Source organism: Dysidea avara, chromosome 7 (genome assembly GCF_963678975.1).
Source record: "Dysidea avara chromosome 7, odDysAvar1.4, whole genome shotgun sequence".
Classification (NCBI taxonomy): domain Eukaryota; kingdom Metazoa; phylum Porifera; class Demospongiae; order Dictyoceratida; family Dysideidae; genus Dysidea; species Dysidea avara.
In genome coordinates, this window is record NC_089278.1 from 17419867 (window position 1) to 17437073 (window position 17207).

Consider the following 17207-nt stretch of genomic DNA (forward strand, 5'->3'; position numbering starts at 1 on the left):
CCACTAAGTACTCAAGGAAGCAGTATTGCTAGTAGTTGGTCACAGCCTGCACAAGGCCCTATTAGGCCATTAGGCCACCATGACTAGAGATTACTCTCCATTTGATGGAGATGTCCTAAAATGGCAGGAAATTTTGGGAGGCATCGATTCACAAGGCAAATTATCCTTCTATTGATAAGTTTAATCAAAATTGAAGGGGGAGGCCTTGAGTGCTATTTCAGGGTACCAGTTGTCAAACAACAATTATACGGTTGTAGTTGATGTACTGAAACACAGATTTGGAAACCCCCAATTAATAGTTGATGCACACTACCATAGCCTTTCTCACCTTCCTGCTGCTGTTAACCAGACTGGGGTCCGGAGACAATGTTTTGATTCTACTGAGCAACATTTAAGAAGCTTGGAGGCAATTGAGGAAGATGTTAATCATAGTCATTTCATAGCATTAATAACTGAGAAATTACCCCAAAGGGTTTTGTATCAATTATATATGCTTAAGGGTGATGGTGAGGAGTGGACTGTGCCAAAGCTGTATACCTTGCTAGGAAAGCATATTACTGCTCTGGAAATGGCAGGTAGTGAATCCCGTACTACGCAAATTCCAGCAAAGCCTCAGGGTAAATTTTCACAAAGTGGGCACCCTCATTGGAAATCAACTGCAGGAGGCTTACTAGCAGGCAGTGGCAACAGTGTTATGGTAGCCAAACAGCACTCGATAGTGATGAAATGTTTCTATTGTGGTGAAAACCATTGGTCTGACAAATGTACCAAGGTTACCACCTTACAGGCCAGAAGAAATAAATCAAAGGGCTCTTGTTACAAGTGTCTACAGAAAGGACATGTCCTAAAGGATTGTAAGAGAGACCGCCCTTGCATGCATTGTAACAGGTCAGGTCATCATCAGAGTCTTTGTCACAAGCTGTTCGATCAGGAATCAGTCTAAACTACTGAAGCTCAAAATATTAGTGTCAGTGGTAGTGATATTAGTGATAATGGAAGTACCTTGTTGCCTTCTAATAGTCAAGTTCAAATGCAAACAGCTACCTGCAAGGTAAGGAATTTATCTGGTGAGTCTTCAATTTCTACTTGTGTGATACTGGACTCTGGGAGTCAAAGGACATATGTCACAGAGAGATTAGCCAAGGATATTAACTTGCATTTGAATGTACCGGAAAGACTTGCTGTGGTTACATTTGGCACAGACAGACCTAAGTATCTCCAATACATGCCCAGTAAACCACAGCTTATTTTAAGGCAGACCAATGAATTAGATGTAAGTGTGACCAATGACTTTAGATGTAAGTGTGGTTCCCAACATCACTGGAAGGGTAACCCAAACACCACTATGTAAAGATGATATCACTTTCCTTATGTCAGAAAGGTTCAAGAACAAATTAGCCAATGTGCTCCCAGCCAAGTCAGATTCCTGTCCTATCAAGATGTTAATTGAAAACGACTATTATTTTGATTTGCTGCTACCACGGAAAATTGACCTGAGACCTGGCTTGTGGTTGTTTCAGTCCAAATTGGGCTGGATATTAGGTGGACGCTATCACGCAGAGAGTGATACTGCAGGAGAACCTACTTTGCTGGTCAGCACTGTGGGAATTCCACCCATGGGTGTCAGGCCAAGTACACATATGCTTACCACTGTTGATTCCTCACTATTGACTAACTGGATCCATTATGGAACTTGGAGTCTTTGGGAATAATGAAGTCACCTTCAGCCTCAGGTGATGATCAGGCCATAGATCATTTTAACTGAACAGTCCAGTTCACTGAAGGTAGATACATGGTGATGTGGCCTTGGAAGGATAGAGTTCTGGATTTACCCGAGAACTACCAATTGGCATTTGGTCATCTGCTCCAGATGTTAGTGAAGTCCCCAGCACTTATTAAACAGTACGAGGACATAATTCAGGAACAACTCAACCAAGAAATAATTGAAAGGCTCACCAGTGATTCAGAAGAGGGTTCAGTCAAACATTTCATCCCACACCATCCAATGATTACCCCATCCAAGAATACAACTAAGGTACACATACTGTACAATGCCTCAGCCAAAACTAGGAAGAGCAATCTAAGCCTCAATGAGTGTCTTTACAGAGGGCCCTGTGATTATACCCAACTTGTATGGGCTATTGCTAAGTTTTTTACCCAACTTGTATGGGCTATTGCTAAGGTTTAAACTATCTCCAATTGGGATAGTGGCCGATGTTGAAAGGTCTTTTTAAACATGGGACTCCAAAGCCATGAAAGAGATGTAACACGCTTCTTATGGTTAAAGAATCCATCAAAAACTAGCCTAGAAAACAACTTACAAATCTACCGATTTTGCAGAGTTCCCTTTGGAGTGATACCCAGTCGCTTCTTATTGGGAGCAACTATTGCTTATCATTTGCAGAGGAGCAACAATCAGGACTTACAAAGAGACCTATATGTTGACAACTTGATCACTGGGGTTCGCACTGTTGATGAAGCAAAGTTGTTGTATACTGGTGACAAGAATCTGTTTGAAACTGCTTCGATGAACCTCAGAGAGTAGGCATCAAACTGCAAGAAATTCTTTGAGTTTATCCCACAACAAGATAAGGCATTCAAACCAGACAAGAAAGTGCTTGGTGTTTACTGGAATTCAGTTGATGACACATTATCTGTTAGAGTTTATACACTAGCAACTACAGTTTTAATCAATAGAATACACAACTAATGCACTGGGTACAGTAACAATAGAACAATACAAAAAGAACAGTTAAATTAATACTTTACACCAGAAGACTTACAATATAAATTACCTAATGCATGAAAACCTATAAAAACAACCACAAGTGCATATAATTACAACCAATGAAATAAAGATTTCTACAGACACTAAATATGTGTTCCTATAAAATGCCACACTTCATGCATATATTTATAAACACATATACTTAAAAGTGCATTCTTTAACACTCCTTCTCACTTTTAAGAATAATGTTCTGGTATATGTTTAACTCCCATCATTTCACGTAATTTGCAGAACCGTTCGCGACTAAGTGCTTTTGTAAAAATATCAGCAGTCATTTCTTCTGTAGCACAATATTTTAGAGTTACAGTTCCCTTATTTACTTGTTCACGAATAAAATGGTATTTGATGTCTATGTGCTTGGCTCTACCATGTGACTGAGGATTTTTTGTCATTGCGATGGCAGATTGATTATCTTCAAACATAGTGGTTGGTATAATGGGTGCATTCCCCAATTCAGACATTAACTGTCTAAGCCAAACTGCTTCTTGTGCCGCACTGGCTAAGGCTACATACTCGGCTTCAGCAGTTGACAAGGCAACACAAGGCTGCTTCTTGCTGCTCCAGGTAATTGCTCCTTCACTCATTTTGAAAATGTACCCTGATGTTGACTTTCTGTCATCAAGATCTCCGGCCCAGTCTGCATCACAGTAACCGACACATTGTTTGGTGCCTTTCTTAGAGTAAACAATGCCATGGTTGGCTGTTCCCTTTAAATATCGCATAACGCGCTTCAGAGATGTCCAATGTTGTTTGGTGGGATTTGAAGAGAACTTAGCCAAAGTACTAACAGTGTAAGTGATATCTGGCCTAGTGCTTACCGATAGGTAAAGCAAAGCTCCAATTGCAGATTGATAACGTTGTTGATCAAGGCAATCTTCACTGTTGAAAGATTTTGTAAGCTTTGCCCCAGGATCAACAGGTGTGCTAACTGGCTTGCAATCTTGCATGCCAAACTTTTGGAGAATCTTACTAATGTAAGCTGGTTGCCCAATCCAAATTCTTTCAGAGCTCTCATCTTGGAGGATTTTCATTCCCAGGAAATGGTGCAATTTTCCCATGTCCTTAATATCAAACTGCGAAAGAGCATACTTTATTTCTTCTATTCTCTTTTCATCCTTTCCAACAAGGATGATGTCATCAACATAAACACCAATAAAGAACATATCTCCTCCTGCATCTGCGTATATGCAAGGATCACTCTCAGATTTACAGAAGCCCATTTGCTTAAGCTGGTAATCTAAGGCCACGTTCCAGCAACGAGGAGACTGTTTAAGGCCGTAAATGCTCTTCTTAAGTTTACAAACAAGATGTTCTTTGCCTTTAGCAACAAAACCTTCTGGTTGCTTCATGTAAACCTCCTCCTCAAGCTCGCCATTCAAGAAAGCTGTGGTCACATCAACTTGATGTAGCTTAAGACCACACTGGACAGCTAATACTATCAAAACACGGACTGATTCAAGCCGAACAACTAGACAAAATGTCTCATCATAATCAGCACCGTATTTTTGTGAAAACCCCTGGGCAACTAATCTCGCTTTGTATCGCTCGATCATTCCATCTGCGCCAGTTTTGATCTTGTACACCCATTTGCTTCCTACAGCTTTTCTACCTTTGGGTAGCTCAACTAGGTTCCACACTCTGTTATGGTTCAATGAGTTCATTTCAGCATCCATAGCTTTCATCCAGCGTGAGCTTTCAGGGCTGGATAAAGCTTCCTGAAGAGTAGTGGGTTCCTTTCCATTTTGAGTACATGCATTTGCTCTCTCTCCATAAAAATCTGGAGGTCGCCTTTGTCGTTCTGACCTTCTAAGAACAGGTTCAGCAACTGACTGGCTAGTTGGTTGCTCCTGGCTAGGTACCTCACACTCCGAGAAGTCTACAACAAAGTGATAATCAGTCTCACTATTTACTTCTGGTTCAAGCACTCGCTCATTTTCACAAAACTTCACATCACGGCTATAAAACACTTTGAGGCAATCTGTATCATAAAGCCGATAGCCTTTGGTTCCTTGACCATACCCAAGAAAAATACATTTTCTTGCTTTGGAATCAAGCTTTTGCCTCTCGTCTTTCGGAATATGTGCAAATGAACCACAGCCAAAAACTCGCAAATGTTTCACCCTTGGCTTTTTATTTGTCCAAGCTTCATAAGGTGTCATCTCTTCAAGCGCTTTAGTTGGGCTCAAATTTCTCAGATAAGCTGCTGTAGATAGCGCTTCACCCCAGAATTTGTGAGGAAGTTTGGAATCGATAAGCATTGAGCGAATCGTTTCTACAAGAGTTCTATTAAGCCTCTCTGCAACACCATTTTGCTCAGGTGTTTTGGGTACTGTGTGTTCATGAAGTACCCCCTCTGTTTTCAGAAACTCCTCAAATTTGTTTGAGGTATATTCCCCGCCATTATCTGTGCGAAGCACTTTCAATTTTTGCCCACTCTGTTTCTCAACCAAGGCCTTCCATTCGACAAAACGATCAAACACTTCAGCTTTGTGTTTTAAGGTATACACCCAAACATAACGTGTTTTGTCGTCAATAAAGGTAAGAAAATATTCAGCATTGCCAATTGATTTTGTGCTAATTTTTCCACAAACATCACTGTGTACCAAGCCAAGCAACTCCTTCGAACGAGTGCCACTTGAGGTAGGCATTGGGCTTTTATGATGCTTACCACCAATGCAGGTTTCACAAAAACTTATCTCCTTTGATGCATCATAATTAAAACTATCAACAAGCCCCTTTTTAGCCAATTTTCTTAGGCCGTTTTCTCCAAGGTGTCCATAACGGCGATGCCAAAGAGTTTCTTTACTCTCCCTTTTGTCAATGCTTACATTCATTAGCTGGTTTTGGCTTTGCTTACAATTTAAATAGTAAAGGCTACCCAACTTTGTAGCTATAGCTAAGGCCTTCCCCCTTTTGCTTAATATTGTGCAAACATTCTTGTTAAAACAAACTGTTTTACCAGCTTCTGATACTTTGGTAACACTTAGCAAATTATAAGCAAGCTTAGGTACACACAAAACATTATTTAAGTTGCACCTTTTGATTTTTCCACTTGGTAGTCTTGCTTCTAGTGTGACAATTCCCTGACCAACAGCTTCCAGAGTGTGTCCATCACCTAAGGCCACTTCTTGTGGCTTCTTCAAACTAACAAATTGTTTAAATAGCTGTTGATCATTGCACATATGGCAAGTGGCTCCTGAGTCAACAATCCAATTGTTTTTGGACTCTGAAGAAGTTAACAGAGCATGAGTAACTACCAGTGCATCATCTTCACTACTTCCTTGCTCCAATGTTACTTTGTTTGCCTTGTGTTTCTCTTCTTTCTTGGCATCAAGCCTTCCTTTCTTCTCCTTATCAAGGGTTAGTTTACGACAGTTACGCTTGAAATGCCCTGGCTTTCCACAGTAATGACAATTAAATGGTTTTTGACTAAACTGAGTCTGAGATGCCAGTGCCTTGGTACGCCCACCTTCCTTCTCTCTTTTGTCTTTCAGTTTGCGCTCTTCATGTAGTAGGCGCTCTGTGACAGTTTCCATCTTAGGTACTGTTTCATTTGTCTCTAAAGCAGTGACCAACATGTCAAAGGAATCAGGTAAGCTTGCGAGTAAGTGCACTACACGGTCTTCTTCAGACACAGCATCACCAACAACAGCTAGGGCATCAAACACCTCAGTCATAGCTTTGATATGCCCTTGTACAGACCCTCCCTCCTTAAGGCAGAGTGCATAGAGTTTGCGTCGAAGTTCCAGTTTATTGGCCCAAGTCTTCTTCTGAAACTGCTCAGACAATTTCTTCCATACAACAACTGGATCTTCTGGCTCCCCAATAAGATATAGCAAAGAAGGTTCAAGTGTCAAAACAATCAGTGCTAGAGCACGGTCCCTTCTTGCCACAAACTTGGCATACTTTTCAGCATCATCGTCTCCTGGAGGAATTTCTGTTCCATTAACAATGCCCCATAGGCTGTCCTTCATGAGTGCCATTCTACATTGCACTTTCCATGTGGGATAGTTTACCCCATTCAATGGAACAATTGACACAGATTTTAGTTCTGCCATGATGCTTCAAAATAAGCACAAGTTCAATAGTTTCTTACACAGAGACTGGGGAGCCTGGGCCCAGAACCTGTTAGAGTTTATACACTAGCAACTACAGTTTTAATCAATAGAATACACAACTAATGCACTGGGTACAGTAACAATAGAACAATACAAAAAGAACAGTTAAATTAATACTTTACACCAGAAGACTTACAATATAAATTACCTAATGCATGAAAACCTATAAAAACAACCACAAGTGCATATAATTACAACCAATGAAATAAAGATTTCTACAGACACTAAATATGTGTTCCTATAAAATGCCACACTTCATGCATATATTTATAAACACATATACTTAAAAGTGCATTCTTTAACATTATCAATCCCTTGAGATATTTCTCATCCACCATCCTGAGAGCAAAGTTGTTCATAAAGAAATTGTGGATTGACAAATGTGACTGGGATGACAAGCCTGACAGAGTGGAAGGACATCGGTGAATAACTTGAAAGGATCTCATCATACCACATACCGAGGTACATTGGAATCGCTGAGAAATCCGAATCAGTTCAATACCAACTAGTATTCTTTTGTGATGCCTCAGCCGTGGCATATGCTACTGTGGTTTATTTGCACCAATCAGCTGGTGATACTTACAAGGCTGATTTGCTCTTTTCTAAAACTTGTTTAGCACCACATGGGACAACAATACCTCGGTTGGAGCTGTTGGGTGTTCTTATCGGTGTTAGAGCCCTGAAGTTTTTGTGTGATGAGCTTTATTTACATGTGTCATGCCATCTGTTCAGTGATTCATTGTGTATGCTGTACTGGTTAAGGGCAACCAAACTGCTATCAGTGTTTGTAGCAAACAGAGTCAAGGAAATTAATCTTTGGAAAGAGTAACCTTTGCCCATGTAACTTCCAATGATAGCCCTGTAGACATGGCAACAAGAAGGAAGTCTCTCAAAGAATTATCCTCTTCTATGTGGTGGAAGGGACCCCCTTGGCTAGCAAAACCCTACCAGTTATGGCCAAAAACCGTGAACCAGTAATGGATGAAATTGTTCAGCAAGAATCAGAAGTAGAAGTCAAAGGCAGTAAGCCACTTTATGAAGTTAAACTTGTCGCTGGGGAGGATCCCTCAGGAGAGTGTGTGAAAGGGCCAGACCTTTCAGTTGTTGATGAAAGGAGACACTCATCATTGTACAAATTGCTGAGAGTCACAGCATGAGTATTGCAGTTTGTAGATAAACTAAAGAAGAAAGATACTACATCTGTACCACCAACAGCCCAGGAATTGCAGAAAGCAAAATTGTATTAGGAACTCTACATTCAATGCAAACACTACTCTAAATTAATCAGTGACATTAAACATGGAAAGGAAGGGAATTTACAAGCTCAATTAAACTTAAAAATAGATAAGAATGGTCTACTTAGATGCCACAGAAGATTTTCCAATTCTGACTTGACACAAGGATCGAGCAAAGGAGCCTAAGTTTTTACCCAAGAAGGAGTATTTTACGAAGCTGGCAGTTGAGTATTATCACCAGAAGATATTACATTCAGGTGTTTCTCAGACATTGGTACAAACTCGTCAAGAATACTGGATTCCTCAAGGACATGCTCTAATAAAACAGCTGCTGAAGAGCTGTCAAGTCTGTAGAAAGTGTGAAAGAAGTCCTTTTATGATGCCTGAGATTCCACACCTGCCACAAGAACATGTTGCTCGGTCATTACCATTTGAATTTACAGGTCTTCACTATTTTGGGCCACTTTACATTAAGAAGTTTGAGCAAGGATCAGAGACCATTGTCAAGAAAGTATGGGTGTGTATATTCACATGCCTTGTGGTAAGAGCCATCCATTTTGAGCTCATCGAAGATATGTCGGCAGGAGAGTTTATCATGTGTTTATTACGCTGGTTTGTAGCAAGACAATGGGTACCATGTCAGATTATATCTGATAATTCCCAACAGTTTAAGGTAGCTAGAACAGCCGTTAACAAGGCTTGGAGCAATATGTTGATGAAAAGTGATGTGAATGACTACTCTGCACGACAGGGAATTCAGTGAAAGTTCATTGTTGAACTAGCCCTACAGATGGGTGGATTATATGAAAGATTGGTGGGGATTACTAAGAGAACCCTCAGAAAGATGCTGGGGAGTAAGTGCTTGACCGAAAAACAGCTGTCGACTATCCTAGTGGAAGTTGAAGCAGTAGTGAACACCTGCCCTTTGGTTTATGTTGATGAAGACATAAACTCTAGCATGGTATTTACACCAGCTGACTTTTTATCACTACATTCCCAACATGTAATTCCTGATATGGTTGAAGATGCTGAATCTGACCCCGATTATAAAGAGAAGAAACCAAGTACTGCACAACAACTATTGGACATTTGGAAGTGAGGTCAGAAACGTCTGAATCCTTGTGGAGAAGTGAATACATGTTAAGCCTGAGAAAAAGAGTTCAAAGGAAATTATGTCGCCAAGGAATTGCAGTTCCCAGAATTGGAGAGGTGTTATTGATTAAGGACAACCTACCCCGTGGGCAATGGAAGATGGGCAAAATTTCAGAACTACTGGTTGGAAAAGATCAGAACGTCAGGTCAGCTAAAGTGCCTGTTTCACCACACAAGTACTTACACCGACCATTGAATTTGCTGTATATATCCTATTGAGTGCCTGGCTGATAGAGACAATGATGATAATGAAGTGCGTGGTGAGTAAGGGGACAGCTCTACTGCTGAGAAACCAGTTGGTAAGGACAGGAAGGGTGAAACAGTCACTGCAGTGCCTTGTGAATTAAAGGAAAGTTATGACCAAGAGCCAGAGGAGATAAGGATATACATGATGTGGATGATATGATGGAGACAACTCCAAGGACCCGTCCATAGAGGAAAGCAACAGTAGCTGCTAGAATGAAGATTAAGAGCTGGCTCAACCTTGAGGAGAGTATTTTGGTCGATGTGTCGCAGATAGCGAGAATCATGAGACAAGATGACATCACCAGTGACATAAGTTTGTATTAATAAACTGGGAGTTTTGTTGTATTCCAATTAGTGTTACAATAGTGTGTGCGTTTGAACAGGCTTTAGTTGTTACATTGAACATTTAGTGAACCAGTTTTCACTTATCGATCGTTCGATACAAAGGCAGTGATAAGGCAGGCTGCTACGAACAATAAACATACTTGTAATCCTGTTGTTTACGTGTACAGTGGCCTCCGTCTGGCAATAACTCCACACACAGTCGCTAATCTTCTCCTTCGTGTGAAATGGCATGGGTGTGGTCTTTAATTACCTGCTTTGTAGTGGGAATTATGTAGAATTGCACATCTGTTTTCAATTTTCTACTACCAACACATGATCCCATCCACTAACACCTTCCATTCCCTCTACAACTATCAATCCTTACTATCATTCTTTTTCTTGTCAACACCCCTTTTTATGGAACTTTGTTCTCCATCATATTCTCCAGTTGTCAAATCGTCTTGCATTTTACTCTGCACTTCGTCATTTTCTTGTTGTGTAATTTAACTGGTTGTTATTTTTGTATGTGTCTTATCCGTCGTAATTGCAAACTTGTTCTCATGTGTATGCGTGTATGTACTTTGTATGGGGAGCACGTTACCAGGCTATATGCCTTTTGTGTACCCATGTCTTTTGACAAAAATGGATAATCTAAGTCCGTTTACGTTCATCAGCACAAACAGGCATAAGTATTATATGTTGTGCCTTCATTCACAGGCAAATCTATCCCCAGTTAGTACATGTCTGTGGAGTTTTTGAGAACATTATTTATTAGTTATTATTTATTTATTATTTATGATGTAATCTCAACCACATTTCTTATTATTCTTAGTACTTGGTTGTATAATTACATTATTATTTTCCTATACTGTATAACTTCAAAAGAAAATGAAGATAAGCGTACAGGCAAACAACAAAAAATAATTACAAATTAATTATAGATTTACACACTTGATGTGAATTAGAATCTTTAGCTAAGTGGGATAAATCATTCCATAGCAAAATTGTGGCTGGTAAAAAAGAAAACTGGCATGCAGTCTTGGATGATGACAATGGTTGGAAATTAAAAGGGTCCAAAATGGGTGTACAACTCAAACAGGATATCAATTTCGTTTTGAATAATTTTATTATTATACATCATAGACAATCTTAATTTTATTGGTCTATTATCAAGTGATTCCCAGTCCAGCTGGTCCATAAGGTGAGTTACACTGACAGTGCATGGGATTACATGTGTATGCATTTGTTACAAAGCGGGCTGTTCTGCATTGGCATGGATCTGTTCTAGTTGAGAATTCAGGGTAGACTGCCAAGGTGCCTAGACTGTTGCAGTATATTCAAGTTGGCGATAAATGAATACTGTATATGCTAACTTCTTTGTGTGGAGAGTAGCACATGAAGAGTTTTGTTTAAGAAATCCCAGGGTTCTGTCAGCTTTGGCTGTTATATAGTTGACATGAGTGTTCCATTTCGGGTCTAACTGGATAATGATATCCAAGTACTTGCATCTGTCAACTTGAGACAGGGTGCTATAATGCCAAGTAGCTAGGGATTTTCCCTCATAGCTACCATCATTTCTTGTTTCACTACTTTTTATCACTGGAACCCTACTTCATTTCTAAATTAATAATTTTTCTTATTGCACTATAGAGTTCATGCAACTACAGAACTTTACCCTGTAGAGAGTTAAGCTTTATTAAGTCACTCTGTAGCAAGTTCAGCTACAAACAAATCACCCTGTAGAGCGTTCAGCTACATCAGAAGTCACCCAGTTGAGAGTTCAACTACATTACAAGTCACCATACAGACCATCCAGCTATGTAACAAGTTACCCTGTAGAGAGTTAAACTATACAACAAGTCACCATAGAGTTCTGCTATAAAAAGTTCACCCTGTAGAGAGTTCAGCTACCAACAAAATTACCCAGTAGAGACTTCAGAAAGTCACCGTGTAGAGAGTTCAGCTGTGGACAAGTCACCCTGTGGAGAGTTTAGCTGCAAACAAGTCACCTGTGGAGCATTTAGCTACATAAGAAATCACCCAGTAGAGAATTGAGCTACATTACAAGTCACCCTGTAAACCATTCAGCTATGTAACAAGTCACCCTGTAAAGGGTTCAGGTATGCTACAAATCTCTCTGTAGAGAGTTCAGCTATACGTACATAACAAGCTCCCAGTAGAGAGTTCAGCTATATGGCAAGTCGTCCTATAGAGTATTCAGCTGTAAACAAGTTGCTCTTTAGTAATTTCAGCTGCAAACAAGTCATCCTGTAAAATGTTCAGCTACAAACAAGTCACCCTATGGAGAGGTCAGATACAAAAGTCACCCTGTAGAGAGGTCAGTTATACAAACAAGTCAACTTGTAGTGAGTTCAGCTACATGCTTGTCACCTTGTACAGAGTTCAACTACAAGAAATTCACCCTTCAGCTCCATTAACCTACCCTGTAGAGAATTCAGCTGCAAACACGTCACCCTGTAGAGAGTTCAGCTGCACACAAGTCACCATGTAGAGAGTTCAGCTACACACAAGTCACCCTGTAGCGAGTTCAGCTACAAACAAACATGTCATCCTGTAGAAGGTTCAGCTACTTAACAAGCAACTCTGTTGTACATTCAGTTACATCAGTAACTATTACAATGATCAGCTCTGTAATTGTTGAGTATGAAATTTGTAAGCTACAAAATTGTACGTGCAGACACATCAGTATAAACTAGAAATTTAATGTTGATTACTTGACCAACCTTCAGCATGTCCTGGGGATCACTGGTAGCTCTTCGCCTCCCACCAACTGGTGTTAGTGGCAGTGGTTTGGTAAATGTACCTGGTCCCAATTGCCATGTTGGGATAAAAATACGTATATTAGTTTTTTTCTGCCCTAATATTTTTTGGGGTCAATTGCCTACAAGGTCTTATATTTACTTTCCAGGTGTGCCAATACTTGGACAGGGAAGGAATTTGGTGCAGAAGTATTCTATGCACCAAATTCCTTCCCTTAAGCCATAGTTAGGTCTTAATATACGTAGGTGGCAACCATCCTAGGAAACCGGTACTATCACATTCCTCTATCAGGAATGGAGATGCTGCGTATGTAGCTATTAGCTCTTTTGATGGTCTACTTCAGAGCAGCATGACCAACATTGGTACAAGGTGACCGCATGTTGATATACCCTCTGAGATGTGTGGAGCTGGCTCATTACTCTTGAGCAAATAGTAAACCAACACTCCACTGAGAGGTGGCACATGTTTTGGCAACTGTTGTGCTTAAACTCTCTGAGGAACAGAAGCTGAAGTGTTCCCATAAAGGAATGGCACTTTAACACTCTTGCATGAGGGGCAACACCTGCTAGAAAGCAATGTGTTTCACCCCTCACAACAAGGAGTTAACATCAACCAGCCTGTGGCAAAGCTGCATGTCAATACTCCTGTTAAGGAAGCTGACATTGACCCATGACAGAGTCACATGCCAGATGCTCCAGTGCTTTTGAGGAGCTGACAGTGACCCATAGTAGAGTTGCTTGCCAACACTCCTGGTTAGAAAAGCAGCATTCACCTGCAGTGAGCTAATGAGTACATCAAATGCAGCAGCAACATGTAACAGCACACAGTAATACAATACGCAGGATTAGCTAGTAACACGTAGTTATATCAGCTGTATGCTTGCCCTATCAGTGTGCTAGCACTATAACACTGAGTTAAGCTAAAGCCTGTATAAATATTACTTTGCAGCAGATATGTTACTAGAGGCAGGTACCAATATCTGTGCAAATAAGTTATTGTGGCCATGTTATTGTTATGGAAGGCGACAAGTACTGGAGGATGGGAGAGGAAGGTAACACTTGATGGTCACTTGTCAGGCAACTGTTGCCACATGCTACTGTGCTAGTGTTCTTATTAATGCACTGTTATTCTTATTATTGTCTCGCTTATATGGATGATTACTTGGGGCTGCTGTCATCTTCAACATTAACTTTGTTTAAAGGTATTTAAACCACACTTAATGTTGATTACTTGACTAACCTTCAACATGTCCTTGGGGGACACAGCACTGGTAGCTCTTCGCCTCCCACCAACTGGTGTTAGTGGTGGTGGTTTGGTAAATTTACCTGATCCCAGTTGCCATGTTGGGTTAAAATATATCTAATCCAAAACAGCCAAGCTGTAAAAAAACGAGTGCGGCCCTTAAAAAGGCTATGGTGAAAAAAGATGTGAAATCCAAGGTGGCGGCCAAGAAATGGCTGTGATGGTAGGTTAATGGTAAAAATTTTAATAATGACAATTCGGGTGAATTTGGTGCCGCTTGGTCTTGGCACAAAATTCACCTGAATTGTCGTTATTAAAATTTTTACCATTAACCTACCATCACAGCCATTTCTTGGCCACCACCTTGGATTTCACATCTTTTTTCACCATAGCCTTTCTAAGGGCCGCACTCTTTTTTTACAGCTTGGCTGTTTTGGATTAGATTTCACTTCTTTTTGTATTTGTATACCCCAAAGCCAGCCTACGGCCAGCTTTAGGGATTTTTTAACCTATCTTTTTTTCTTTGCCCTGTAGAGAGATCTCTTCATAGCTGAACTTTCTACTGGGTGATTTGTTTGCAGCTGAACTCTCTACATGATGGTTTCTTTGTAGCTGAACTCTCTACAAGGTAACTTCTTCTAGCTGATCTCTCTACAGGGCGATCTGTTTGTAGCTGAATTGTCTATAGGGTGATTTGTTTGCAGCTGAACTCTCTACATGGTGGTTTCTTTGTAGCTGAACTCTCTACACGGTGACTTCTTCTAGCTGATCTCTACAGGATGATTTGTTTGTAGCTGAATTCTCTACAGGAGCTGAACTCTCTAGCTGAACTCTCTACATGATGGTTTCTTTGCAGCTGAACTCTCTACAAGGTAATTTCTTCTAGCTGATCTTTCTACAGGGCGATTTGTTTGTAGCTGAATTCTCTACAGGGTTATTTGTTTGCAGCTGAACTCTCTACGTGGTGGTTTCTTTGTAAATGAACTCTCTACAAGGTCTTCTTCTAGCTGATCTCTCCACAGGGTGACTTGTTTGTAGTTGAACTCTCTACAGGGTGATTTATTTGCAGCTGAACTCTCTACAAGGTGACTTCTTGTAGCTGATCTCTCTACAGGGTGATTTATTTGTAGCTGAACTCTCTACAGGATGACTTGTTTCTAGCTAACTCTCTACAGGGTGATTTGGTTGTAGCTGAATTCTCTACAGTGTGATTTGTTTGCAGCTGAACTCTCTACACGATGGTTTCTTTGTAGCTGAACTCTCTACAAGGTAACTTCTTCTGCCTGATCTTTCTACAGGGCGATTTGTTTGTAGCTGAATTCTCTACAGGGTGATTTATTTGCAGCTGAACTCTCTACAAGGTGACTTCTTCTAGCTGATCTCTACAGGGTGATTTGTTTGCAGCTGAACTCTCTACATGGTGGTTTCTTTGTAACTGAACTCTCTACAAGGTGACTTCTTCTAGCTGATCTCTCTACAGGGTGATTTATTTGTAGCTGAACTTTCTACAGGATGACTTGTTTCTAGCTGAACTCTCTACAGGGTGATTTGTTTGCAGCTGAACTCTCTACATGATGGTTTCTTTGTTGCTGAACTCTCTAAACTCTCTACAAGGTGACTTCTTCTAGCTGATCTCTCTACAGGGTGACTTGCCTGTAGCTGAATTGTCTATCAGATTAACTGTTTGTAGCTGAATTCCCTACAGAATAACTTGCAATGTAATATAATTCTATAATGGAGTAAGTAATAAACGTAGCTGAATGCTCTATTAGGGTGACTGTTCTATTAGAGTATCTCGATCTCGCAGTTGCCTTTCGAATCATAACTCGGTGGTTTGTAATCCGATTCTTCTGTACTACTGCAAGCACTTTCTATGATTATTCCAGCTACATACTGATTTTCAGCTCATTGCTCTAAGCGGTTTGCCTGGTATACGTGAAAACTAATAGTTTTTTATTCATAAAAATCGATCGCGTAATTTTTGCACAGGTTGGATTTTGTGTCATATTTCCATGGTCTTTATCTCGATTCCTTTCAAACCACAAAAAGGCACTCCTATGATGGTTACTCCATCTACATATCAATTTTCAACTGATTCCTCCAAGAGGTTTACCCTGTAGGCGTGACAGATCTTCGACCTTATTTTATGAAAATAATCGGTCATAACTCCGTGAATGTTCATCGGATTCCTACCAAAGTGGGTACTAAGATCCGCCTTAATGAGCCCTTTAAGTGTGCCAAATTTCAGCCCGATCCGAGCAAGCATTCGTGTTTTATGGCAGATTTTGCAAAGTGTGCGAAATGAAGATGAAGAAGAAAAAAATGAAGAAATTAAAACGAAATTTTGTTCGCTCGTATCCCGGAAATGGCTGGAGCGATTGTTTTCAAATTTGGTATGTAGACTCCCCTAACTGGCCGGCACTTCTGTAGCAAATTTTATTCCAATCGGATTAGGGATCACAGAGCTACATAGGTGTGAAAAATTCGTTTTCTATCTTCCTGTATATATATTCACGGTGTGGCGCGCCGGCTTCTTGGGCCGCACGACACATTACTGTGTGTCTTGATTAGTTTTTTCTACCCTAATATTTTTGGGGTCAATTGCCTACAAGGTCTTATATTTACTTTCCAGGTGTATCGATACTTGGGCAGGGAAGGAATTGGTGCCCAATGCCTCAAATGCCTTCCTTTAAGCCACAGAAAGGGGGCTCACAAGGTACAAGGGCAACCTTTCACCCAAGTATCTGGATTTTTTGTGTATGAACCCAACCTGCGGTCTGCAGGTTAAGAACAGTGCTCAATGTATGTTAATAACAACTGATAGTATATGTCAACATCTATACAAAAGTGAAATGAGTAACAAACTCTGCTATGGCATACATGTGTAAGTGTTTATGCACAAAGTTGTCCCTACAGCGTCATTGATGACCTATAATCTTGAACATTTTTTGCTAGTTCATTGGGAAGTGGTCTGATATACTGTTGAAATGTGTTGCTTCTCCAGTGACCAAGCATTTGTATATGAGCATCTGGCATTTTTGCTAGTGATGTGGAGGTTGCTGCCCCTATGGGGAAGCTATGTGTATTGTAGCAACGCTTGTTTAGTTGGGGTCAGCCAACAAAGATTTGAGGTCTGCACAAAGCATAGCTCTAGTCCAACCTTTTCCTTCCTTTGTGATGAAGAGTGGACCTGGCTGGCTGCTCCTCTTCACCAGGTATGAGAGAACTGCCTTTATTGGGCAGACAACGCTATCAGTGGCACCCATGTACACTCTGACACCCTGTGTGAATGGGTCTGTTTAGGAACAGTTGTAGTAGCCG

General features: G+C 40.5%; 1 protein-coding gene across 1 annotated transcript in view; it reads left to right on the plus strand.

The window, feature by feature from the left end:
- The window catches only part of LOC136261076 (adhesion G protein-coupled receptor L3-like), a 69660-nt gene that overhangs the window by 30184 nt on the left and 22269 nt on the right, over positions 1–17207 (plus strand). The window lies entirely within an intron of this gene.